The sequence below is a fragment of the Dermacentor silvarum genome, chromosome 3 (assembly GCF_013339745.2).
Source record: "Dermacentor silvarum isolate Dsil-2018 chromosome 3, BIME_Dsil_1.4, whole genome shotgun sequence".
Classification (NCBI taxonomy): Eukaryota; Metazoa; Arthropoda; class Arachnida; order Ixodida; family Ixodidae; genus Dermacentor; species Dermacentor silvarum.
Window position 1 is genome coordinate 110,804,795 of NC_051156.1, and position 27,776 is coordinate 110,832,570.

The 27,776-nt window shown below is 47.2% G+C and overlaps 1 long non-coding RNA gene across 1 annotated transcript; it reads left to right on the forward strand.

Moving 5' to 3' along the window:
- Window positions 1–1,334: 1,334 nt before the first annotated feature.
- Window positions 1,335–27,776, forward strand: LOC119445691 (uncharacterized). The gene is made up of 3 exons (XR_005190655.2): window positions 1,335–1,407; window positions 19,008–19,087; window positions 26,943–27,776. It is a non-coding gene; the product is annotated as an uncharacterized LOC119445691 (long non-coding RNA).

A 27,776-nucleotide genomic window follows, 5' to 3' on the forward strand; every position in this document is an offset into this window, starting at 1 on the left:
TCGGTCAGCAAGACAGAGGGATATCGAACCCCTTTGACCATGGCAGAAGCTGACCGTCTCCCTATGGTGTGCACGCGCAAGAGCCCCAGTCCATTACGAGTGCGGCGGGTGCTATCCATAGAGGGGACATTACTCAAGCGCCCACACACCATCAGCAACAGAAACAGGCCAACTACCAAGAGGAAGTGAGCTCACATGCGAAATTAAGCCTGAAGAACTCCACAAGGTGTAACACAAGTTAGACATGGAAGCATTATGATGCGTGAAAAATGTGACTTGTGTATTTGGTTATGTCATTTCTTTACTCTTGCAACCATACGACATCTTGAGCAGGCGCAGTATGTTTACGTACCTCATGGCGGCGGGGTTCCTAATACACCCTACCCGACTTTTATGAACAGATCGACTATGTACACAACCTGGCTGGAATTGTGCTTTCCTAGTCAAGTGACATTGACAAGCCGTGCCTACATTTTGTAATATGGTCCTACATTATGTCCCTGCCGGCGTGGCCTTCGACATAAATGGCCTTTACAGAAATTCTCCATTTAATAGTAATCTAGAATCATGATTGCTTAACTAACCATATCGTCAGATTACCTTTATTATGGTCAAGAAGGCAGTGTCATCGTCGTTCACTTGAAGTAGATTCTGCAAAAGCCAGGTGTTATTTTGGCTTTTGTGGAAAACACTCAATTAGATATTGCTAATTGCTTAGCAGAAATGTTTGAGTATTGGAACATCTGTATGCTGCTGAATACTGCTAAATAATTTACATTTTTCACTACCTCAGTCTTCTCTTCCCACTAGACACCACACAAACCTGACACAGCGATCCGGAGATGTTGCGAAGCCTCAGTCTGCTAAAGTATCATTAAGCCGCTACGTCTGTAAATGTTAAGGTTACTGCGGACGTGCCATCCAATGTTTACTCACAGAGGTTTCGCTGGAATGAGATTGCCCTGGGGTGAGGCGTAAGGCGTACCTATATGATTTATTGCTTGTTCCTTGAGCGTGACTAGCAAAGCGATTATTAAAAAAAAGCACGAGAGAACGACCAATTTTATCCGAATAGTTGTAATAGGATTCAGAAGCGACTCATTTCTACACTACAAAAAAAAAGGAGCAGCACTTTGTTTACATTTTTACTGACAGCTTACAAAGAGCGGAAAAAGGAAACGAATAGCGCCTATGACAGATGTTTGCAGTAGTGTTTTCGACTTCGTGCTGACAAAAGTGAAAATATTTCCTATTTTTAGCCCCTAACCACGTTAGTTTTATGACAGGTTTGACATTGCGTGTAACGCAGAGCCTTCAGTAAAAGCGCATATAAGGTCACACCGGCGGTTACAATATTACGCGGATACAGCGGTGAGCCACGTCCCAAAGTGAAGCTACCTAAGAAAAGTAAGTGGTTTAGACTACTTCGGATAACTGAGCTAAAAATGGAAATATAATACCTAGGTTTGCGCAGGTATTCGCGCCCACGGAGTAACATGAAAATGATGGAAGCGGTTTCGATTTGCACACTGCAGACTTAGGTTCAGCTGCTCTTCGGCGTAGCAGGTGGCATCCACTACCTAATCTTCACTGTTTTAAGGTACTACTTTCAATTCTATCGCGATGCTCTACTCTCATTATTTACCATACTATGTATATCATTTCTCCAAAAGTCTCGCACTATATGTTCCTTGTTTCAGTCCTACTTTGCAGAGGTGCAAGAATCCGGAGTATGTGAAATGCGCTATCCTAAAACACCCCACTGCATTAAAAGCGACGCGTTCCCATTGCCGATGCATTTTAAAGCGCCATAAACTGTAGATGCTCACTTCCGTTAGGTTCTCCTCGCAAAGATGCATATTTATTCTTAGCACAATAAATCTCGAGTGTATTTATTCCTCCAGCATTGTTCTAAAATCCTTCCACTCAACAAGACGAATCTTTGGCAACATTTAAATTGATGCTGTGGGGAGATCACGATGTTGATAATTTTTTTATCGATGACTGTCTTCTAGTTGCTATCCTTGAAATACTCTCTACAAAAATTTTTGAAGGAGCTGTGTTTCTCATGAATGCTGTTAGCGAACATGCCGCAGCGGGGTCATCTAACAACACTGCGTAACTGGAAAGCCATCACCACACAGTATTTTTGCTACGAAAGCGTCAAATGGCCCATTCAGCGAAAAAATTTAGAGCCCTTGCCTTGTCGAGAAAATGGGGGTAAGCGAAGTTTGTGGCAAAGTGACACTGTCGCAGGCGTTCCGCTTCGTTTGCCCTGAACTCAGGGTCAGCGGCTCTTCGTTTACGCTTGGCCTCAACATCGCGCTCCCGCAACTCGGGGTCCGCGGCTCTTAGCTGACATTTCGCCTGGGCTTCGGAAGTCCTCACGCTAGAATCTGATGACAAGATTCGCTTGCCCCCCTTTTCTCTTCAGGAGAAGGGGTGGTGATTTTGTCTGTTTGGGTCCCCGTGGGACAAGGGTAGTTCAAAGGCGCGTTACAGGACCCCGAGCCCACAGGGGTATGCGTAATTGAGCTTGGACCCATTCTGCGCTATCACCAGGATCGGCCCATTTTTCAGCGTGACACCGCCACCACCACCACGGCCGACACTTGTGAGTGGGCGTCTCTCGTCTGTAGCAGCGAAATGGCGTCTGTCAGAAACTCGCATTTCCATTATCTGCGACGCCACGTAACGAGCGCGGCTCGTCGGAGTTTCCATTGGCTGCGACGACGCATCACGATCAGCGCCTTGACGGAGCACAGCAGGCGAAATGAACAACTTGGTGGTGAAATAGCGCGCCAGCTATGGCGAGAGGAGAGAGGGCGTCGCCGCGACGCCATGCCACCATCGCTGTCGCTCTCGCCACGAGCGCTCCTCGACGGAGCAGATCCAATGCACTCTGGTTTATCACGTTATCCTACTTGGACCGAAATTTCCACTGTCAAGCTAGGCGCGACGAAGGCCGTGACGTCAAAATCATCGCGGCGTACTGTGGAGCGTCCCCATTAAATTTTATGGATGTCGGGCGAGGTAGCATCCCTTCGTGGATCCAAGTGTACAGGCGCTCTGCTATCTAGGAGGCGTCCACAGAAGTGGCGAAAGGGAACACCTGTTGCGGCGTAGCGCGCCCGGTGTTGCGTGAGGGGAGAGGCCATCGACGCGACGCGTCGCCGGTCGGTGGCATGCGACGCTGGCAGTGCAGGCTGCTGCTGCTCGCTGGCTCGGGGAGCACGTACCGCTATGGTACATTACTTGAAGGACCGCTCAGAAGTAATCCCAATACATAAGACAGGTGACAAGCAGCAAATTGTAAATTACCGTCCCATATCTTTGACCTGTATTTGCTGCAAACTACTCGAACATATAATATCCAAATCAATATACACTTACTTTGAACGTAACAAAACCTCCTTTACAAATCAACACTGGTTTAGGCAACGCCTTTCTACCACCACGCAGCTAATATAAACCATCAACGACTTTTCTAGCGCTTTTAACAACAATAGACAACTTGGTGCGATTTGCTTAGACTTCTCTAAAGCCTTTGACACAGTCGTTCGCTCTCTGTTAATCAGCAAATTGGCACAAATGGAAATTAATCCCAATTTGTTAGAATGGATCCTCGCATATCTGTCCGGTACAACGCAGTATGTAAAAATAAATGTCATAAGATCGAGCACCTTAGCTGTGAGCTAAGGCGTGCCGCAGGGGTCTGTTTATGTCCTGTTTTATTTTTCGCATACAATAATGATATCAGTTCCGGTATTAGTGAAGACATCACCGTTCGTTCGTACGCAGATGACTGTTTACTTTACCGGGAAATTAACGAAGTTAATTATGAAAAATCGCTGAGCGACGCTCTTGCTGCCATTGAAATATGATGTGAAAAGTGGAAAATGAAAAACTAGTAAAAAACAGTTGTCTTCAGTGTATCATACAATATAAAGAAAGTCCTGGGTCACAAATACTTTGTGAACTCCCGAATACTCGCTACAGTTGATAAATTGAAATACCTAGGGATAACTCCCACCAAGAACCTAAGCTGGAAAACGTATTGTTGCGGAAGAGATGGGTTTATTTACAAGATGATAGAGGGGGCATAGAGACGGGATCGCAGGCAGTCCGGCATTCTCTAACACACGCGCAGTTCTTCTATCTCCTCTTCTTCGGCTCCACCGCCCAGCGTAACATCTTCCTCTGGCGCAGACGAAGCTCGCCGAGCGAGTTAGGGAACCACCTGATTGGTACCGCTTTATTCGGGAACCCTATGATGGTAGGGCTTCAGGCGGGCCACATGAACCACTTGTGTCTTCCACGACCGGCGATTACTGGAGGTCAGTTTTGCTATGACGCAGTTGACGTCACTTAATCGGTTTAGTATCACGAATGGACCGCTGTACGTTGAGACAAACTTGCGATACAAGCCTTTCTTTCATAGAGGTGTCCACAGTAAAACGTGATCGCCTGGAGCGAAAGTGACAGGTATATGCCGGGCGTCATTGCGTGCCTTGGTTGAAACTTGCGAAGAAAGTGTTCGTAGTCGAGCAAGCCGGCGTGCTTCTTCGGCACGACACAACGTTTCTGTAATGGATGTGTCTTCGTTGAGTGTGAATGGCAAAATTGTGTCCAAGAACCTTTGGAGACTGCGAGCATACAGCAGATAAAAAGGCGCATACCCGGTTACTTCGTGCTTGGCTGTATTGTATGCGTACGTGATGAAGGGCAGCACGGCATCCCAATTCTTGTGATCAGCCGAGACGTACAATGACAACATGTTGGTAAGAGTACGATTTTTGCGTTCGGTGAGGCCATTTGATTGAGGGTGGTATGGCGTTGAATGGCGATAAGTAGAACCGCAAAGGCGCAGCAAATCTTCAACAACGTCGGCGGTGAATTGCCGTCCACGGTCACTTATCACAACACGTGGAGCGCCGTGGCGCAGAATGACAGAATGAAGGAGAAAGCACGACACATCGGCGGCAGTGGCAGAGGTAAGCGCCGCAGTCTCAGTATAGCGCGTCAAGTAGTCGACGCACACAATAACCCAGCGACGGCCAGTAGAGCTCTTGGGAAAGGGGCCCAGCAAGTCTATACCAACTTTTTCAAAGGGTAAAGCAGAAGGTTTCACAGGTTTCAATAAGCCTGCAGGAGGCGTCGCCGGCTTCTTATGACATTGGCAACCTGGACAAATGGCAACGTATTGTCTTGTGCTCTTCCATAGCTTCGGCCAATAAAAGCGCTGGCGTAATCGATGAAGCGTGCGGGCAAAGCCCAGGTGACCCGATGTTATATCGTCATGCATAGCGCGAAGAATCGCAGTACGCAGACATTCGGGAACGACTAGGAGCAACGAAGCGCCGTCAGCAGAGTAATTCTTTTTGTAAAGCAGGCCGTCACACAGCGTGAACGGCGTGGTCTGACCTGACGTGCGGGCAGCCTCCAATAGGGGTATTAGTGTAGGATTTCGACGTTTTTCACATTTAAAGGTACCAACGTCAGGAAACTCGGTAATGCTGGCAAGATAGTTGTCGAAGTCGTCGTCGTTAGCGTTGTAGTGTGGCGACGGGAGACGAGACAAGCAGTCGGCATCGGTATGACATCGACCGCTCTTGTAGGCGACAGAAAAGTTGTACTCCTGAAGGCGCAACGCCCAGCGTGCCAGCCGTCCAGAAGGATCCCGCAGTCCAATAAGCCAGCAAAGGGAATGATGGTCCGTCACTATCTGGAAATGGCGACCGTACAGATATGGCCGAAACTTCTGGATGGCGAAGACTACTGCCAGGCATTCCAATTCGGTGACAGTGTAATTTCGCTCCGCTCTCGTCAGTGTCCGACTTGCGTATGCAACGACGTGCAGGCACCCATGGTGAAGTTGAACGAGGACGGCGCCAACGCCCACACCGCTAGCATCAGTGTGTAGCTCAGTCACGGCCTCGGGATCGAAATGGCGCAAGACTGGCCCAGAGGTGAGTAAGTACTTCAACTGACGGAACACGTCCTCGCACTCTGTAGTCCATACGTACAGAATGTCTTTGTGAAGGAGGCACGTGAGTGGGTGAAAAGTTGGGCGAAGTTCGGAATAAACCGGCGGAAATACGAACAAAGGCCCAGAAAACTTCGGAGGTCTTTTGCTGTCTTCGGTTGGGTGAAATCGCGCACTGCAGCAGTCTTGTCAGGATCAGGTCGTATACCATCTTTGTCGACGAGAAAACCGAGAACGAGAGTCTGGCGCTCACCGAAGTGACACTTCTTTAGTTTAAAACCAATCCTGCGTTTTGTATGCGGTCCAGTACGACGCCAAGTCGCTGATTGTGCTCCTCGAGTGTTTTTCCAAAAATGATTACATCATCGAGATAGCACATGCAGATCGCCCATTTTAATCCGCGTACACTCTAAAAACAAAGAGAGTTCCGGGAACTCTCTTTGGGGGAGTATCTGCTTGTCCCATATTTCACTCCCTTTTCAGGAGTAAAACGCCTCCATCTCGGAGAGAGTACAGCAACTCCCCCGGACAGAATATTAGTACTCCTCCTCAACAGAGTGCTAGAACTCCTTCCGGAGTACGAATACTCCACCCCACAAGAGTATTAGTACTCCCTCGAAAAGAGTGCTTCTACTCCCCCAAACAGAGTGCTTGTACTCCCTCAAACATGACTGCTTCTACTCCCTCAAACAGAGTGCTTCTACTCCCCCAAACAGAGTGCTTGTAGTCCTCCTAACAGTGTGTCTGTACTCCTTCAGACAGAGTGCTGGTACTCCTCCCAGTTGTGTGAAAGCACTCGCTATGCAGTGCCATGGTCACATCAGAGGCGATTCACAACACTTACATGTCGGGTATATTTGATTCCTTTATAAGGAGCTCCTGCACTTATGCTTGGTGAATTGGATTTGATGTTTAGTCGCCGAGTCACTCGAATGAAACACATTTTTCTCAAAAGGTCAACATTTTATTGATCAAACAGTCACAACGCAAACTGAGTAAAATTTGGAAAAACATACAGATACACTTAAAATCCGATTACACGGATTTTCATCAACTTTACAACACATCTTGCAATAATACGTAAACATTTTCTTTAAAATTTCATCGCCAATGCAGTGAGAAATATTTTTTTTTATTTTCAATTGGCAACATTTAAAAAAAAATGAAAGTATACAATGTAAAATCAAACAAATAACAAACATGCGCAAACTCGCGAAGTATTGGCACTACGATTGAAGAGAAAGATGCATCACATTACTGGTCAGAAAACGCATTTCAAGCACTAAACTCGTGTACTTATATACCGTAGGTTATCAGATGAGCAGCTAAGCATGAGGCTGGTAAAGTAATTTGTGCAGGAAACGTTTTTTCATGCGCAAATTACTTTCAAGACAGCAGCTCATTTGATAACATCCTATGTAGCGTATGGAGGCTCCTGACAGAGTATACAGTATATTTAGAAATGTGTTGTATATTGTCGTGTAAAGCCGCACCGTCTAGTTTTGGTTATAATATTTCACATAGTTATTCATGCATGGGCTGCACCCCCTTTTTTCTAAACGCGCATCTTTCCGTGGTTGTCCAACACTATCTCCGCTCTGTGTCAAGGCAGTACAGTGGCATATCATTTCTCCCATTCGGTTGGATCTAAAGCTGGTAGTCTTTTGGCAGAAAGCTCGACTTCACTCTTGGCATCCTCATGCAAGTAATTTCCTGGTGCTCTCGGGATCGTGCCATCGCGCTTTCCCACGCACTGTATTTCGTAGACAGTTATTGCCACAGCGCACTGACACATTTCACAACTGTTGTGGTATTCTTGTTGTCTATTGTATAATTTTCTTTCTCATAAGACATCACGTGATAGTTTGTTCATTTGGTACAGGTGCATATTCTAATGATCTGATCAGGGAAGTGGGGATTTTTGCTTGTAAATCAATCCTTTCCATTTCATTACTAACACATGGCACATGTTTGTAGCCAAACACAAAGGAGCAATGCGAGGAAGCAAAGGCCACACCAGCAAAGAACACCACTTCACACATTTATCTTCATTCTAGCAGTGCCAATTTGGTATCAATGATGACAATGGAGGCTGGCTGGTACATCTTGCTTTGCGATTTTTTTTCCTGCTGAATGCTTCCATAATTCCGTGTGCTACTTGGTCGTGATGCAGGCTAAAGCATATGCACCATCTCCTGCTGCATTAGTGCACTGTCAAATGCGAGTACTTTGCTGCCCTAATAGCTCATTGGTGTTCATTGCGGCACTTGTTAAAATACCTTATGGTCTGCCCAGTGCAGATGCGAAAGGAATCTGACACATGTCACACGTGCATGAAAAAAAAAATTCGAAACTTTCATCTTTGTGTGACATACTGTCTTTTGAAAGTTTTCATGCCATTTAGTTACATGGTACACCCAGTATACCCACATTTTAGTTTTCTCGTTCAAATTGCATGGCAACACATTTTGATGCCTTCCAGTGCGCTCCTCTGCATCATGTGGAGTCATGCTGAGCTGGCTCCTTGACACCATTTTCTCCTTGCAGCTGCCTTCTTGAGTTTTATAAAACGGGTGCCTGAAAAACATTGTGCGCGCAAATTAACACGAGGAAATATTGTGAAACCATCTAAAACAGTCAACGAAAAAGGTCATGGCACTAATAAGCCTTAGCACTAAGTATTTGCACAGTAATGAAAGTGAAACATATAAATGACTGTAATAGTCAACTTCCAAACCAATTTCAATTTTTTGACTTGAGGAAATAAAAAAGAAAAGTGGCCGTTAGGCCTCAGTCCAGCACCAGTGTTACAAAAATTCTGAAAAATAAAATATTGGTAATTGTTGGCACAGTTCCTAAACGCATCCCCTCCTCTAGGGGAGAAAGCAGTGGTGGCATTGTCTACATCTCATTTCTGACGTTATGAACTAATATAATTCCTGAAGAGAATTTCGGCTCTCTGCCTTATCTAAAACAAAAGAAATCAGCCGCCAATGTAAAGGGAACATAGCTAGTGGAATGAAGAAAAGTATAGAGACTACACTCGGCATACACAAGTGGCCAACAATAACGCAATGTAGTGCTAGAAGAATGACGGGGCATGACATGAGAAGGAGGCAAACCACCTTTAAAGAAACCCGTTAAACTTATGAGACTGAATTCTGTACGCTCTGCTTATGCTGCACTTGAAGTTGATTACGATATGAAGTACTCAAATCTGCAGTCATTTAACTGAACAGTGAAGCATGCAGTTTTTATGTAACCTACTGAAAAGCAAAGAGTGCAAAGCTGTATGACGAATTCAGATGTGTCACAAACACCACTTGTGACACATCCTAGGCACGTGCCCACTGTGCCCCCCCCCCTCTGGTTATGACACTGCTCAAGCCATAACTTGAGGATCATATTTGCAGTAGGCATGACAATATGGTTATCTAGTTCAATGGATATTACTGGGTGTGATTATAAGAAGGGGTAGCAAGGCCTGTTATGCCAAGCTTACCCACATCTCTTGCTGCAGTTTGAAATCTAGCATTTTACATTCTTGAAGGCATGTAAAAGCTTCAATTAGACCAACGTTATTAGTTTATTAGACCAACTTATAGTTTGTGCATGCATGACAAACGACTGGTAAACTGCAAGGTAACATTTTACTTTGATATTTCATTTCTCCGCGAAAAATAACAAGATGGTAAATATATTTCAATCTGCCCTACAATAGCAAGATGCACAGCTTACGCTTGGATCCCACAGAGCCGTCCATACAACATAATTTTTAAGTGCCAACTCATACTAGCAAATGCACAGGCATATCGAAAACACTAAACGTGGAGACCGAGCCAATAGCAATAATGTAGAACTTCCCTGCCAGGGTAATCCTAGAACAGTAGCCATTGTATTCCATTCCAGTGCATAACTCGCCGCCTGACCAGTCACCGAGTCGATACGCAACGCGCCTGTTCACATTTGCACCGCGCTCGGAAACCGCAACACGAGACACAAAATCAGACATAAAATCACACCAATTTTATACATTGGCAAAAAAAAAGGTGTCTTATTAAGTCCAAAGCAACAATTCGCAATGCTTTAACAAGTTTAACATTACGCGTCAAACTGACCTCACGCAGCGTGCAGCTGTATGCCTGCGGCAACTTTCTAACAGGCGCTAGCACTGCAGGTAACTTCACTGGCCGCAGGTTACCCATGGGCGAAACACACTGTCAAGCGCGCGCCTTAATATAACGAAAGCATGCCGCGCACAAGCTGACGCCGTTTGTTATGTAACTCCTTAGTTATACATCGCTCCGCACACCGTAGACTGCGAAACTGAATAAGTTTAAACACATAAAACACACGCTAAGCACGCTCGGCATTGGCACGGAATCATGGGCTGGTGAAGAAACATTTTTATGCGACGCCGCGCCTCACTTATTATTAAACACACCGTGCTTCACTGAGCGTTTACGATTTTAAAAGCTCTTAAGGATTGCGGCAAGTGATAAAATCATATGCAGTCACCGCGACGACTGGCTTTTTCTATTGACATCCAATGACGCAGTACGCATACCAAGTCCGTTGGCAATCGCGGCGGCTTAACAGGCTTAACTTCGCGATCACTGCCTGGCGATAGCATGTCATATACGCAGAATGTGCCACGTAAATTAGAAATCACTTACCGTGGAGTATTTGTTGTTCAATCCAACGAACGATGAACGACTGTCCTCTTTTCGTGGCGGTAAAACGTGGCTGACACAAGAGTTTTCGTGGATGGCCTTGGCGCACGCCGCCTGCCCGGGCCTGCCCGCTGAACGGATCGCATTTCTCCGGCGCTGTGCTGCTCCGCGATGTTGTGCAGGCGCACGGTGGGGCGACTCCGAAACAAAAAGTAGTGCGTTGATCTCCGCACCAGTTTGCGCGCTGGATGCCTCTTCTCTTACAAGAAAAACGATGCGCTCTTTGCTCTGCCTGCGTGAGCGATACATCTCCATGTTCCCGACCAGCCTCATGCAGTTTAAGCAGCAGTATATGCTACGTTTTGCTCTCTGTTGCCGCGAGAGTGGAACGGGCATTCTACTCTCTCTCAGATGAGCAGAGTAGAAATAACATTTCACTCTCTCGATGCGGATAGAGTGAACAATGCATTTCACTCTCCCCGACATTTTCCGAGAGTAAAACAATGCCTTGAAGAGTAAATCGGCCCCTTCACTCCTGCGATACTCTCCCTATTTTTTAGAGTGTAGCACTGTGTCCCTAAACCTTTCAAAAGTTGCTGGCGCGTTGCATAAGCCGAAAGGCATGACATTAAACTCGAAGAGTCCATCCGGGGTCACAAAGGCAGTTTTCTCCTTATCAGTCGGGTGCATCGGTATTTGCCAGTATCCCGATCGTAGGTCAACAGAGGAAAAATAGGAGGCTGCATGAAGGCAATGGATAGCATCGTCGATGCGTGGCAGAGGGTATACGTCCTTCTTCGTGGCGGCGTTAAGTCTTCGATAATCAACGCAGAACCTCCAAGAATGGTCCTTTTTCTTAACTAGTATCACTGGAGCTGCCCAGGGACTGCAAGACTCCTGGACAACACCTTTCCGTAGATTTCTTGAACTTGCTCATCAATTAATTTTCATTCTGCAGGAGAGACGCGGTACGGCTTCTGGCGAATAGGCATCGCTTGGCCCGTGTTTATGCGGTGTTGCGTTCGTGAATCAGGAAGCGAAATGGGACGCTGGTCTTGCGCGAAATCGAATACTCGCGCATAGCGGACGAGCACCTTTTGCAATTCTGTCCCCTCAGAAGAGGATAGTTCGTCATCCGGGAGAATTCCAAGGTGTAGCCGCGATTCGTTGCGCTCGCGTCGGTAGAAGCTAGAGCACTGCACGGGCCGATTTTTGCGGCCCGGGCCCGGCCCGGGCCCGTTTTTACATTGGGCGGCCCGCCCGAGCCCGATCAAAACTTTTATGGCGAGACCCGGGCCCGGCCCGGGCCCGGAAATAATCTACGTTACCCGCCCGGCCCGGCCCGCCACCTCTTTACCTTAAGCCCGAGCCCGGCCCGAGCCCGACACGAAACCGGCCCGAGACCAAAAAATACATGTTTTTCAGAGTTGAGAAGGCCGAGAATAACTTGAAGAAAGCCCGAGCCCGGCCCGGGCCCGCGTCTAAAAACCCGAGCCCGGCCCGGGCCCGGGTCAAAAAGCACACGCCGTGCCCGAGCCCGGCCCGAGCCCGTGAAAGAACTCCTCTACCCGGCCCGGCCCGGCCCACGGGCCGGGCCGGGCCCGGGCTTTCGGGTAAGCCCGAGCCCGTGCAGTGCTCTAGTAGAAGCGTCAACGGCACCAATAGAGACAGTCGCCTCTGAGTCAAAGGTGGCTAGCTTGAGTCCAGTCGGCAGTAAAACTTGCTCCATAGACGTGTTCACCACCCACACGTGTGCACGACCATCTACACATTCGATAATGGATCGAGGAACCAATATATTTTTCTTCAACATGGTACGGGAGTACGGCTCAATTAAACCATGACAGCGATGCGGAGGGCCATCCGTCGAAATCACTGGAACAAATGCTGCAGCTTGAGCCGGTAAAAGAATGTCATGGGACACGGAAAAGACTCCCTGCGTGTCCACGTCAGATACTTCTGGTATTGGTGACATCACATGACTTTGAAGAGAAATTTCACCAGCACCACAATCTAGCAATGCACCACATTCACCAAGAAAGTCAATCCCAAGGATGATGTTGTGGGTGGTGTGTTCAAAAACAATAAATTCAGTTGGAAAATCTTCTCCATCAACACTCACTAGAGCAGAGCAAACACCAACGGGCCGCAGGGTTTCACCCCCAACTCCACGAAAAGTAGTCTTTCGGTCCCACGCGAACATAACCTTGTGTCCAAGACGATTTTTAAACAACACACTCATCACTGAAACTGTAGCACCGGTATCCACTAAGGCATGAGTACTTAAACCATCAACACAGACACACACTTTGTTTTTGAGCATGGCGACAGGTGGAGGACTACGTGACCGTCCCGCGACCTCACCTCCATTGGTCGCACCAGCTAGTTTCCCAGCTGGAGAGGTGGTGAAAGTGAGCGACGGCGAGGCGATGGCGAGCGGCGATAGCCGGTCGGAGGTGCAGTAAGGCTGCGGTCGGAAGCTGGAGACTCACGCCGGGATACATGTTCACTCGGATGTCGTCGAAGAGGCGCAGCGGTCTGCCACGGCGTACTGTAGTGCACTCCAGATTGATACTCGGGGATGGCCGAAACGTGCTGCTGCCGTCTGCGACAATACCTGGCGATATGTCCACGGATTCCGCAGCTAAAACCATGGGTGGCTCGCGGTACACAGGGTTGTCATAAAATGGGATCTGAGGCTGGTTGTATCGGGGTGAAATGCGTTGGGGTGGTGCGGCCTGACGGCGTCCGAAGTTACGCGAAGGATGCCGGAACTCCGTCGTGTTGACGCGGACACGTTCATCAAGCAAAGGCCGATTTTCGTTGTTAGTTTGCAGTTGGCAAAGTACCGGCTGTTCAGGAAAGCATGCGTCAAGTGTACATTACTGGTACTCCCGTCCTGTGTCTCTTTCTCCACCTAGTGCTTGAAAGTGCGCCAGTTCTTCCTTAACGAGTTGGCGTACCAACAAAGCGATGTCGTGGGAGGTGGAGACGTCCACACTTACGACCGTGGTGACGTTGTCAAGTCTACCAAATTTTGGCAATACTCGTCGCGTCTTCAGCGCCTCAAAAGCACGACAGTGACGTCTTAGATCAGAAGGAGTACGCAGGTCTTCCTTGGAGATAAGAAAATTGTAGACATCTTCAGCGATGCCCTTCAGATGTCCAACCTTATCTTCATCCGACATGCCCGTGTTGACAATTCTGCACAGTTTCAATACTACTTCGATGTAAGTTGTGCATGTTTCCCCGGGCCACTGTGCTCTTCGAGAAAGCGTATGTTCAGCCTTCTTTCTTTTTGAAAGTGAGTCCCCGAAGCAGCACTTGATTTCCTCAACGAACCTTTCCCATGTAGTCAGCGTGCTCTCGTTGTTATCGAACCAGAGAAGTGCGGTTCCGGTAAGAAAGAAAACAACGTCAGCAAGTCGCGCCGTAGAGTTCGAGCCATTGTGACCACTTACCCTGTGATAATACTTGAGCCAGTCGTCGACATCCTCATCAGCTTTGCCGGAAAAGGTGCGTGGTTCTTTTTGAGGAATCCAGCAGATGACTTGCCTTGGGCGCTCACTATCATCTTGCATGCTTGTGTCATGGCTGCCGCCAGCTGCTTGCGGTTCGTTCATGTCCGTGTCTTCAGGCGGTAGTCCGACCAAGCGCCGGCTTCGTCGGAGGGTGTGTAGAAGAAGGTTGTGTCCAGAGCGATTGCCCCGCACCGTCCACCAAAGTTGTTGCGGAAGAGATGGGTTTATTTACAAGATGATAGAGGGGGCATAGAGACGGGATCGCAGGCAGTCCGGCATTCTCTAACACACGCGCAGTTCTTCTATCTCCTCTTCTTCGGCTCCACCGCCCAGCGTAACAGTATATCACAGGTATCACGAGCACTGCCGAAAAAAAAAAAACTTTGGTTTCTGCGCAGAAAGTTGAAGCTTGCGCCTCAATCAGTCAAATAACCGGCTTTTCTAACCTATGTGAGACCAACGTTAGAGTACGCAAGCACCATATGGGATCCGTTCCAAGTGGGTCTAATAAACGAACTGGAAAAGGTACAAAGAAAGGCTTCAGAGTTTATTTTGTTTAAATATTCCTCCGCCAACTCGGTAAGACAGATGTTCAATCAGCTTCAACTACCCCCTGTATCACAGCGGCGCCTAGTGGCAAGACTAAAATTCCTATTTTATTGCGATAGCAATTATATGGACACTCAAAAGCAGATTTCTGCCGTCGGCGTCGCCGTCGCCGTCGCTGTGAGGTTCCGTATGATGTCAGTGGAGATGAAATCGTCGGCGCGCGCCGCCGAACGCTGTATGTGCGAGTGAAAGGGCGCGAGGGACGCGTGCTTTCACGGGGAGTGAACGCACGGCGGAGAACAAATGCTGCAGAAGATAGATGATGATAAGTGGTTCTTGAGGGAAAGGGAAAGGTTGGCGCTATCTTCTGCAGCCCTTGAGGGAGCACGGCTCAGCGCCAAACAAGATAGCGTCAACATTTCCCTTTCCACATGAACCACTTACTACTACTACAAACGCGCGTTCTGCGATTGACGCTGCGCCGTGCTCCCTTATGGGCTGCAGAATTAAGCGTCTCTTCCTTATGTATAATAAACACCTCCTGCGCTGTGCTCCCTTAAGGGCTGCAGAAGTAGGCGTCTCTTTCCTCCTCTACAATCACCATATATGTAGAGTAAACGTACCTTCTTCCGACGCGCGAAAGGCTGTGGGGGAGGGGGGGGGGGCAGGGAAGGGAAGGGAGGCGACGTTTAGCTGCGGCACCAAGTGCCTATTTATATCAGAGGCTCCGGCAACAGTCACCAACGCCGCACGCATTTTGAGCGAACGCGGGCAAAACGCCGGCGGCGTCGACAACAGTTCTGCGTGTTGCCGGTGCTGCTGCATGTCCAAGTTTATACAGCTGATAAAGCTGCTATCATTACTCCGTATAGCTCTCTTCAAGTTTGCTATCGCAATTGATGCTTCGCCTTTCAGGTGAAACTGCGACAACTTTTTTGGTTTCTAAAAACCATTTTAACATGGATATTTCATAGGGAGCCTACATGCAACCCCGTTTTGCGTGTAGGCTCCCTAATATTTCAGATTACATAGCTCCGCCAAAAAAAGTGAACTCTTAGGAAAAAAAAATCACAGCATATCCACGGGGTGAATGATGATGAGTGGGCGAAGCTCCGGAGGGAGTCATCGGATCTCCCGCTTAAGGGGACGCTAGCACAAACGCGTTAGAGACGTGCAGTACTCTCTAGTAAGGGGGAGCGGCCACAGCGTCTTACGCAGCCATTTACACATGCCGGAACGTGCACCGCGTTTGCCGACGCCATCACATGACTGCTGAGAGAGTATACCCCCCGTATTCCTAAACGCTCCTCGACTTGAACTTGACTTGCCACCGCCTTGGGCAGCGCGTTCGAAACGCGTTGAAGGTAAGGCGGAGAGGCCACAGCGTCTTACACCAGCTTCTTACACGGGCCGTAACGCACTAGCACAAACGCGTTAGAAACGCGCTAGAAACGCGGCCTTTCGTTAATGTTGGGTATTTATTGCCATCGTGGTGCTTGCGTCTATGTGTGCTTCGTGTCGTAGTGGGCTAACGCCGCGCGCTCGGACGCGAAGGGTCCCTGGTTCGATTCCGCGCTACGGACACAACTTCGGAATTTTTTTTCTCATTTTTCTCAGACTGGTTACACACTACTACTACGACGAGGGACGAACGGGTGCCGCTTTAAGGAGCTTCGCCCCTAAAAACATGACTCGACGTTTGTTTTGCCACAGCTACATTTCGACGCATATGCAAATTCATTCCTATCCCGAACCATAAAAGACTGGAACGCACTGCTATCATGCGTTAGGTAGTGCACCTTAGTTGAAACCTTGGAAAAATGCTTAATGACATCATTACAAACCTGAATGTTTGTTTGCCTCCATTCTTGTACATAATACACAGGCCTTTTTTTGTTTTTTTTTATGAACTGCTACCATATACCATGTATGGTTTGTTTTATGAATTCGAGTATTTATTTCGAATTTGAGGGTACAAAATTGATTGACGAAGTGTTAGACTACTGTAAAAATTGTCATTCTACGTGTTTTTTTTTATCACTGAGACTTCGTTGATGTACTTCACTTTTGTAACACCCAGCTTTTATTTTGATAAATGCTGCTCAAATTATGAGTTTACCCGTTTTCTATGAGTGACACTTTATTGATGTATTTTAATGTTGCAACACTCAGTTTTTTTATAACCTATTGTAACAGCGAAATTCTCTTTCTGATGCCTTAAAAGCCACCCTCTAACGGCCTTTATGGCCAACAGTATCGTAAACAAATAAAAAAAATCGTTTGCCCTATTCAGGAAATTTGTACGTCTACGCTTTCTGTCTTATTTTTTATTGCGATAGCAATTATATGGACACTCAAAAGCAGATTTCTGCCGTCGGCGTCGCCGTCGCCGTGAGGTTCCGTATGACGTCATTTGGAGAAGAAATCGTCGCCGCGCGCCGAACGCTGTATGTGCGAGTGAAAGGGCGCGAGGGGCGCGTCTTTCACGGGGAGTGAACGCACGGCGGAGAACAAACGCGCGTTCTGCGCCGTGCTCGCTTAAGGGCGGCAGAAGTAGGCGTCTCTGTTCTCCTTCACAATCACCATGTATGTAGAGCAAACGCGCCTTCTTCCGACGAGCGAGAGGCCGTGGGGGAGGGGGAGGGAAGGGAGGCGACGTTTAGCTGCGGCACGCAGTGCCTGTTTATATCAGAGGCTCCGGCAACAGTCACCAACGCCGCACGCATTTTGAGCGAACGCGGGCAAAACGCCGATGGCGTCGACAACAGTTCTGCGTGTTGCCGATGCTGCTGCATGTCCAAGTTTATACAGCTGATAAAGCTAATATCATTACTCCGTATAGCTCTCTACAAGTTTGCTATCGCAATTGATGCTTCGCCTTTCAGGTGAAACTGCGACAACTTTTTTTCCTATGCGACGTGAGGGATGACGTTACAAGTGACGCGGCGGCCCGCACAATGCTCGCCATTGGGTGATCTGTTAGGCCATGCATTATACGCGAGCAAAGATTTGTGCACCTATGAATAGCCCTCGTTGTATTATTGAAAGTATCAAGGTGGCGATTGCTAACACGTTCCGCATCTCTTGTCAGCGTGTCTGAACAGGTGATTTAAGAGAGGATGCGAAAAACGAACTTTACGTTGTTCTTATTTCTGCAATTTCCGGTTACTTGTAAAAATCTTTTAAACATAGTTTCCTTTAAAGACATCGCGCTTTTTCCAGCCTGTAGTTCATGTTTCTAGATTTGTGCTTCAGGGATTTTTTATTACTTTTTACGTGTAACAAAAAACGCACAGCAATGCGCCCTTTTTCATATTTAGACTGTTTATATGGATTGAGAATCTATGCTCAAAAATATCGGTTATTAAGACCTATATGCGGTCTAAGTTGTGTGCTTTGCATTCACTACACTGCTGCTGCCTTCAAGTAATATAGCGCATCTAGGCTCTTATGGCTGCCTTGTTTATGACTGATATGATATTGTGGTTGTTTCCTAAACGATCCCTGAGCTACTTCAATGTCGCCATACTTAAAATATCATTGTCATCTTCTTGGTTGACTGATAATATTGAATTCAGTTGCAATATTTCTTGCTTTATTTTTTCAGATTTTTATTGCGGTAGCAGTTATATAGACACTCCAAGCAGATTTATGCCGTCGGGGTCGCCGTCGCCGTGAGGTTCCGTATAGAGTCCAACGGCGATGATATCGTCGCCTCGCGCCGTATGCTGTATCTGCAAGTGAAAGCGCGCGAGGAACGCGCGCTTTCACGGGGAGCGAACGCACGGCGGAGAGCAAACGAGACTGCTTCCGTCACGCGAAAGGCCGTGGGGGACAAGAGGGAGGGAGAGAAGGCGACGTATAGCTGCGGCCCCAAATGCGTATTTATATAAAAACGTTGCGAGGCGAGAAGGTGGTAAAGACTTCCGAAGCTGCTCGACGAGTGTCCCGTTCTTTGGCGCTGAGCCGTGCTCCCTCAAGGGCTGCAGAAGATAGCGCCAACCTTTCCCTTTCCCTCAAGAACCACTTATCATCCCGTTCTGATCTCGTCGAAAACCTCCGAGCCGCCCCCAGAGCCACCGGCAAAAGTCAGCAACGCCACGCGCGTTTGGTGCGGACGCGGGCAAAACGCCGACGGCGTCGAGAACAGTTCGCCGCGTTGCTGGTGCTGCTGCATGTCCAAGTTTACATAGCTGATAAAACTACTATACTTACTCCGTATAGTTGTCTACTAAATCGCTCTCGCAATTGATGCTTCGTCATTTTATGTTTGCGCAGGGAAAGAGGAAACCGAAAGCTCCGCAAGATGAATGTCCGCAGTGTTTCTCTCCTGTTTCTTTCAGCCGCTATCGCGAGAGGTAAGGTTTTAAAGCATATTTACACCATTTTAAATATTTACACCATTTTAAACCAAAACAGACAGGCGGTAATTCTGCGATTTACGAGTACTTCTGCGAATTATGTTTCAGGCTACTGATTATAAAATGACCATGTTTTCAGCACTTAAGATTTCATTTGTACATTGTTGCCGCATCAATATAGCGCCTGTTTAACTTTTATTGATGTCACATACATGCGCCTTAGTTTTAACCACAGAAGCTTATTTTATGATAAAGAATTACTGAATATTTTAAGCTGTAATTGGCGATAAAAAACCATGTTGATTATAGATTAGTAGGTGGGGCCCTGATGTATACACAAGTACAAGAAATTTGGAAGTACAAATATATAGAATGAATCAGGAAGCTGTATGCAAAGCAAACGAAATTTAACGCTAAAACGCTATCAATATGCGCGTTTAGGAGGTAACTCCCACAGATACAAAAGTCAGTACGCTTCGCGGATGCCGAATATGCAAGTATGCGCGGATTGCGTTTTATTGCGATAGCAATTATATGGACACTCCAAAGCAGATTTCTGCCGTCGGCGTCGCCGTCGCCGTGAGGTTCCGTATGACATCAATGGAGATGAAATCGTCGCCGCGCGCCGCCGAACGCTGTATGTGCGAGTGAAAGGGCGCGAGGGACGCGCGCTTTCACGGCGAGTGAACGCACGGCGGAGAACAAACGAGCGTTCTGTGCCGTGCTCCCTTAAGGGCTGCAGAAGTAGGCGTCACTTTCCTCCTTTACAATCACCATATATGTAGAGCAAACGCGCCTTCTTCTGACGCACGAAAGGCCGTGGGGGGAGGGGGGAGGGGGAGGGAAGGGAGGGGACGTTTAGCTGCGGCACCAAGTGCCTATTTATATCAGAGGCTCCGGCAACAGTCACCAACGCCGCACGCATTTTGTGCGAACGCGGGCAAAACGCCGACGGCGTCGACAACAGTTCTGCGTGTTGCCGGTGCTGCTGCATGTCCAAGTTCATACAGTTGATAAAGCTACTATCATTACTCCGTATCGCTCTCTACAAATTTGCTATCGCAATTGATGCTTCGCCTTTCAGGTGAAACTGCGACAACTTTTTTATGACCACATTTCGAAATTTAATCGCCCAAAGCGATAAACACAGGTTCCTCATAAAGCACGTACCCCAGTTTAAGAGCCCCAGTTGCATGTATTTGACGCTAATTTGACTGTGCAAGTTACATTTATGTAGCAGACCGCGTCTTATAAGTGATGTAAGTATCAATTTTCCCAAAGACTATGGCTTTACTTGTAAAACACAGAAAAAACGAGAGACACAGACATCACGACATCATCAGTGCGTGCTCAAATTTATCGGTATCACTAATCATACATTCTTGCTGGGTCGATAAATCCTTTATTAGGGTACGAAATTCATTGAATTAGTATTTCATTGCATTTTCGTATCCCAATAACGTATACCATATCAGCATCTGTCACGCCAGAACGAAAAAATTCAATCCACAAGTCGTGATGCTTCCTCTCATAAATACGACACGGACCAAGCACCAATTTCATTGAAATTCAGCCAGGCATATTTTACTGCAGTTACAAATTACATATTTCAGGCACTAGATGGCGCCTGGACTCTCCGCGCAAATCTGAGTGGCTGAAAGGGTCGTCCATATAAGTGATCAATAAAAGCTATTCGCGCAAGTGCAACGCACATGAAGGAATCTATGTGAAATTAAGGTTAACTAAAGTAGTTAATGGAATGCTTTACAGCTAGCGGTGATGCGTACTATTTGGCGCAAACAGGTGTGTGAACAGAGAAGTAGCACACGTACCCAGCAACATTTAGCGATTCTCTGCCGTATTCGTCACAGTCCGACATGCCGATTCTGGATTCCACCAAAAAACAGGCATACCCACAGTGACACATACAAAATGGCGAAATGAAAGAAAAGAAAGTAAATCAAAGAGTTCGTAAAATATAATTATCCATTCTAATAACATATTGGGGTGTATTAGCGTTATCTGTGAGCCGTCCTTACATCTGTCAAATTTTATGTAGGAATCACACATCATAGGACTTAGTAATTCTGTAATTCTGCAGGATTGGCCAGTAAGCCAGTACCACACACTGAATGATCAGATAAAAGAATATAAAGTAAATAAAGGTATCTGGCAAATATATCTAGTTTATTACCAGATCAGTATGCTCTAGAAATTCTTGTGAGGCGGCTTTATATGTGGAGGTTTTGTGTAGGAACGTATTCAGTCTGTTACGTGGAACAGAGCTGCAAATACGAGGTGAGCATATAATGTTTGAATTATCCACTTTATATGTACGTTTATATGCCTTTTGCATATATGTTAACGGATGTATTCGGCAGAACAGCAGCCTCGGTCAACAAAGTCTGTGAATAGTAGTAGTAGTACTAAAACTTTATTATATTCAGAAACCAGACAGACTCCTACCTCAGTCCCCAGAGGGGGTAGGAGGTTAAAGACGTTTGTCCAGCATGGTGGTGCCCCTATTCCAAGGCCCCACTATATAGCACGGGCCATCCGCTCAAGTCTGTCAAGGTTGGCAAGAAAAGCTTCGATTTAACATTAAACAGTAAAGCCATCGACAGTGGCCAAAAAAAGTGTTCAACATTAAGTCAGATGCAGAAACTGCCTCCTGGGTAGGTGATGCAATAAATATAACAATTAGAAATAGGAAAGTAATAAAAGAAATCTTCTAAGCTTGATGTTTTCCTAGCATGAACCACAGATTTTAAGGACCAAGAATAAACAGATCAAGGTTGTAAAAAAATGTGGTTGATCCCTCTTATATAGGAATTGGTATAGAACACGAAAGTGAAACGTGTCTTCACAGAAGTAGTGTAATGTTTATTGCACATTGATATATAATGTCTATTGGTGTTTTGTGGCTAAAGCGCCCTTAGGCGTTGATGCACCCACGCTGACGCCTGGTGGCACGTCTCCTCCATCACGACTACCAACGTCGATGACCATGAGCAACCGTCGTGCATATGGAAGCTGCACTACGCTGCACACGTTAGCACAACGCGAAAGACGAAGCACGTAACTGACACACTAATACAACGCGCAAGACAAAGCACGTAACTGAATCGTCACCGAGTCAAATCAGCGCGTACAGCGCGTCGTAATTGCAGCCTCCGCGATCAACTTCAGAAACATTTTCAGAGCTAATTGCGGAGGCCACGCTCCGCTGTGCTGAGTACGGTGAACGCCACCTAGGTGGCGTTGGTAGTGCTTCTTGATGCCAGCGTCCCTTCGAATGCTGGCATCGAGGCGTCGTAGTGCTGAGACCACCGAAGCGTTCACTGTCGGTGCGCGTTAGTGTCATAATGCAGTACTTCTCTTTTCTGCTCGTAGGCGGCGGCACCGCCCCGAGCAAGAGCGCGGGTACACGGAGGAGTGTTAGATATATAAGGCGCGTCTGTGTAGCTCTCTGCAAATGCGTTTGTGGCGCAATGGGTTAAACGCTCGGCGATCTATCGTCGCGGACCGAGAGGTCGTGGGTTCGATTTCCAAATTTTGCATGTTTGTGGAACTTTTTCTTCTGGTTTCTTTCTTTGTATTATGTTCATGTACATTGTAAGAACGTCATATCCGTGACGGAAATACGTCAGTGAAGTCTTGGTGGACCCCGGCATAAAACACTTTCGTGTTAAAATAACCAGCTTCGTTGGTGATCCTAACCACTAGATTGATTCGAAGCAGTTGCTCATGCGATTAACTCATCCATCCGTTTATGGCAGCTAACTCAAAACCAAGTGACCCCAGCGTTCAAAAACACAGACAGGGGCCGCTTTCGAGCGAGCAGATAATTAAATGTTGGGGTTGGTGTACATAAATAAATTTATATGGGTGTGTGCGTTACACCAGGGACAAACAACAAAGGCAATACACTTTCCTTACCGTGCAATGCAAACAATCAATAAAGAAACAATAGAGTGCAACACTAGCTCGTTTTAATGTCGCTGATTTTTTACACCCAAGCTGTTCAGGGCTCACTCTCTGATGGTCGCGTCCGGGAATAGAAAAAAAAACTCTCATATGATAAGTGGTTCTTGAGGGAAAGGGAAAGGTTGGCGCTATCTTCTGCAGCCCTTGAGGACTCTCATATGCCGTATGCTGTATGTGCGAGTGAAAGCGCGGGAGGGCGAAGGACGCGGGCTTTCAAGTAGAGCGAACGCACGGCGGAGAGCAAACGCGATTACCCAGTGGAAGGGGAGCGGTGCGCGAGGAGGGAATCGAGGCACCCTAGACTACAGTGTAGGAATAAGCAAGAGACGTGCTCACACTCTCCCCACAACGCGCTCGAAAGCGCCGCCCGCTCGCGTCCAGATTATGTTCGCCTCGGTTACAGCTCGGTTACAGTGTACTAGTATGCTGTAGCTCGGTCGGCGCCGTCGTAGAGGGCGCTGCGGAATGCGGTCCCAGCCTCGCCAGCAAGGCGCGTGCTGCCGCTGCTTCGTCTTCCTGCTTGCATGTGCGGCCGCGCTGTTTTGAAGGCACGCTTTTATTGCGATAGCAATTATATGGACACTTCAAAGCAGATTTCTGCCGTCGGCGTCGCCGTCGCCATGAGGTTCCGTATGACGTCAACGGCGATGAAATTGTCACCGCGCTCCGGACGCTGTATGTGCGAGTGAAAGGGCGCGAGGGACGCGTGCTTTCACGGTTACCGCTATCGTTTGGTATGGCGTATCACTTTCATCACCTCCCTAGCGGCTGGTGTCGGCGACGCTGGGGTGAAAAATGAAAACGTCGTAGCGCCTTCTGGACAGTGCAGGATGCCCATTGCCGCCACGAACCCTCGACAAAAGTGGGAGTGACCTTCTGAGGGGTGTTTGAAATGGCGAGAAAGTGCTTCGTACCAAGCTGCAATTCTGGATACCGGAGTTGTGCGGAGCGTGTGCCTTTATTCAAATCGCCATGCGACAGTAGTCGTCTAGAGCAGTGGCGCCGTCCAAGTCTGAGGGCAGACCGAACTCTAATGCCTACCGACGATGTCTGCGCCATCCATTTTTCAGAGGATATGATATCGACGGCATATTACGCGGAGCACGAGAAAAGGGTTCCCACCTTATTTCCGAACTTCCCAAAGAACTTTACACGGTCAAGTAAACCTCGAAAGCCGCTGCGGAAGAGATAACCTGCTGTGTGCCGCAGCAGTTTGTGCAAATCTTGCTGCATGTGCAAGATATCATGCACATGCATCTAACTATCATGCACCAAGATTTAAAAATATGTAAGTGTGACGTAGCTCGAAAGAACCAAGGTAATGTTTTATGGCGTCGCTTGGAGTTACTCAGACTATATTTTTTGCATTCCGCCTAATTACGTAATTATTTTCATAATTGATTAATCAACTTTTCTAATGCTATAAGCGGATAAAAAGTGTGAACGAGACACTTGTACAGCAACGTGGAAAACTCCCGATACAGCTTTCTGTTGCTCAATACGTCATACATAAAAGTGTTTTCCGAGCGTGAAAGCAACCCGCGAATACACGCAAAATTGCCGCGCGACTGGCCGCTCGAGGCACTTTGCGTGTATTCGTGGGCTTCTTTCACGCTCGGAAAAACAATTCTACGTAGCGCGTATTGAGCAATAGAAAGCTGTATCTGGAGACTTTCACGTTGCTCTACAATTTTCTTAATGGCACTTTTAATGTAATTATAATATTTGAGAAGTGGAATAAATAATTACGACTATTTTTGTAATTAGTCGGAATCTAAAAAATAATCTGAGTATCTCCAAGGGACAGCAACAACATTACTATGGTTATGTGCAGCTACGGACATTTGCGTATTTTTTTAATCTTTGTGCACCCTGTATAATAAGGCTGTTTTCTGTGCACATGTGTGCCAGATTTTCAAATTTGTTCCATACTGGCTACTGAATTTTTTTACAATGCACGTGCGGTGTATATCACCCACTTTCATGTTTTTACTCAACCTTTTTTCCATTGTGGGAGTGTATGAGAGCGTAAAATTCTGGGATGGGTATCCCCTATTAAAATTATCGATGCATGCATAATCTTTTTCGTATTGTGTCTTTGAAAAAGAAATTAAAAAAAAGGTCTGTAGCATTATTGGGTGGTGAGTGTAAGTTTATTTGTGGACAGGCTGCAGCAGGCATTGTCAAACACGCTTACATTGCCCATTATCATATGCATTTTTATAAAAAAGAAAGTCACCTGTTTCTTTAAGATCTTGCAAGAGCCACTAAGTCCTCAATGGACGAAAGCCAAATGAATAATATATATGGTCTTTGTTAACTGGAATCAGAATAAAAACTGCATTTGCTCAGGTTTTCATCAGTAAACTGTATTAGCGATGCTTTAATCCAAGATAACACGCCTGCCTTCGTCCCGCCTAATACATTATCATTTGAAAGAGTTTTTACGTAGCTGATGTGCATTCTCATCTTAAGTTCCAGCCATGAACAGCCACTTTGACTTTGCTCTAGTGCGTTGCATATCGCAAGCTTGCGCCATTTCATTTATTAATTTATACCGCGGCCACACTGAATTCGCGTTACGATGCTTGAGCGGTTTTCAGAGTGTGAATGGAAGCAGCGATAAGCATGAAAAAGAACAGTTTCCGGTGCAGTCACTATTTTCATCTGATCGAGGTGTAGCACGCAAGTCAATGTTCCTTTTTTTTAGTGGTGGGATGAACGGCTAGACCAGACGAAAGAAATTGTGCGCGCGAGCGGAACTTGAGTGGGCCTTGAGTGCTGCCCGATCGATCCGTGTTCACGTCATTCACGCCCTGCGTAAGATACGTTCATTTTAGCGAAGCATTATGCCTGGTACACTTATCACTGTAATCTGAAATAACGAATTTCCGGCGCGCTTTGAGTTTTACTCACTCCACTACGAACGAAAATTTAGGGGAGGCAGAGCAATGTCAAGCCGCCGGCGCCATCTATCTGCTCGCAGCAGAGCTACTCGGTGCGCCCGCGCGCTGTCGAACATAATCTGGACGCTCACGCGCGCGCAGTGTCAACACCTAAATGTTCTTACACCGTGTCCTAGACTGTGCGTGTGCGTGCCCGCTCTCCCTCTGCGGTGGATGCGCGCAGCCGGGCTCTGCCGCCTGTGCCGCTGACAATCTCCGGGCTCTACCCGCCGCAGTGGCTCAGTCAGCTAAGGCGTTGCGCTGCTGAGCACGAGTTCGCGGTATCGAATCCCGCCCGCGGCGGCCGCATTTCGATGAAGGCGAAATGCAAAAACGCCCGTGTGCTTGCGTTGTAGTGCACGTTAAAAGACCCCAGGTAGTCAAAAGTAATGCGGAGCCCTCCACTACGGCGTGCCTCATAATCAGAACTGGTTTTGACACGTAAAATCCTAGAAAGAAGAAGTATCTCCGGGCTCTCGCCCGCCTCTCCCATTACAGTGTTCACAACGGCGTTTAGCCGTTCCGTCACGTAGCCAGCGTTTTGAAAGCGGTTGTGTGCGGTCACACAAACAGCGCGCACAACTGTTGTCGACGGCGGCGTTTTGTCCGCGTTGGCACCGAACGCGCGTGGCGTCGGTGACGTGTTTATGAAGAACGTGCCAACCTTTGCCGTACAGCAAATGGCAGTGTACCGTAGCCACCATAAAAGGCCATGGTTCCTGTGGTCACTAAATAAATGAAAACCACCGGATAATATACATTTCTCATTCTTGAATAGCTGAAATAACCAATTACACCATCACATCTTGATAGTCATAATTGGAAATACAGAATTCTGACCATAGTACAGCTTCGCTGGTCCTCCATCTCCACCCCAGTGGAAGGGCTGACAGATAATTTTTTTTCTATTTCTATCACAGCACATCCAAGATACCGGATCAACGCTGTTTACAAAAGTGCGCAGCAATGGCCTGGTCCCGTAATCCAGATTCCAACGCTGCCACCTTTCTTTGGAAACCCAGTAGCTGGACGGCCAGCTTTTGGAAGCCAATGGCCACCATCATTTTCACATTACAAGGCCAACAATGGCAACAGCGGAATATCGAGTTCAGCAATGCAGCAACTACCATCCTTGCGCAACAATCCTGGTAACAATCAACAGGGTCCACTCAGACCCAGATGGACACCCTTCTCGCCTTTCGGGAACAATGGTTACAACCCACAAGGAAGCCAGCAACCCCAATGGCCATACCAGCGTGCACCTGGTTCTGAGGGTGACAGCCAAATACTGCCAGGATTCCGAAGCCCGCTGCCCCCTTTTCCCACGAACATCATTGGAAATAGGAAAGCAGGTCAAGTTAGTTTCTCTTGGACACCCCCGCCAATTCCCCAGGGAAATAATGGCCGAAACCAAGGTAGCATACCCGGACTTCGAAGTCCACCTGGCTTCCAAAGTGGTTAAAGAGAGAAGATTTCAGTGCCGAAATTTATTAAGATCTCCACCGCCGTTTTTCCAGTATACCAGCGGCAGTGGTCTTGGGACCCCGAAACCACATCCATTTGAGGGTAACGATGAAAACAAACACGGGAGATATGTGAAAAATGAAGGCCAACGCTCACTTCTCAGAGGAAATATTGATCAAGGAAGCCAAGGAAATAAGGAGCTGCGGGCACCCTCAGCAACTGCATTTATAGAGTTAAAATGCAAAACAACATAACTGCATCGTTGCTAATAAAACATTTGAAAGAGAATA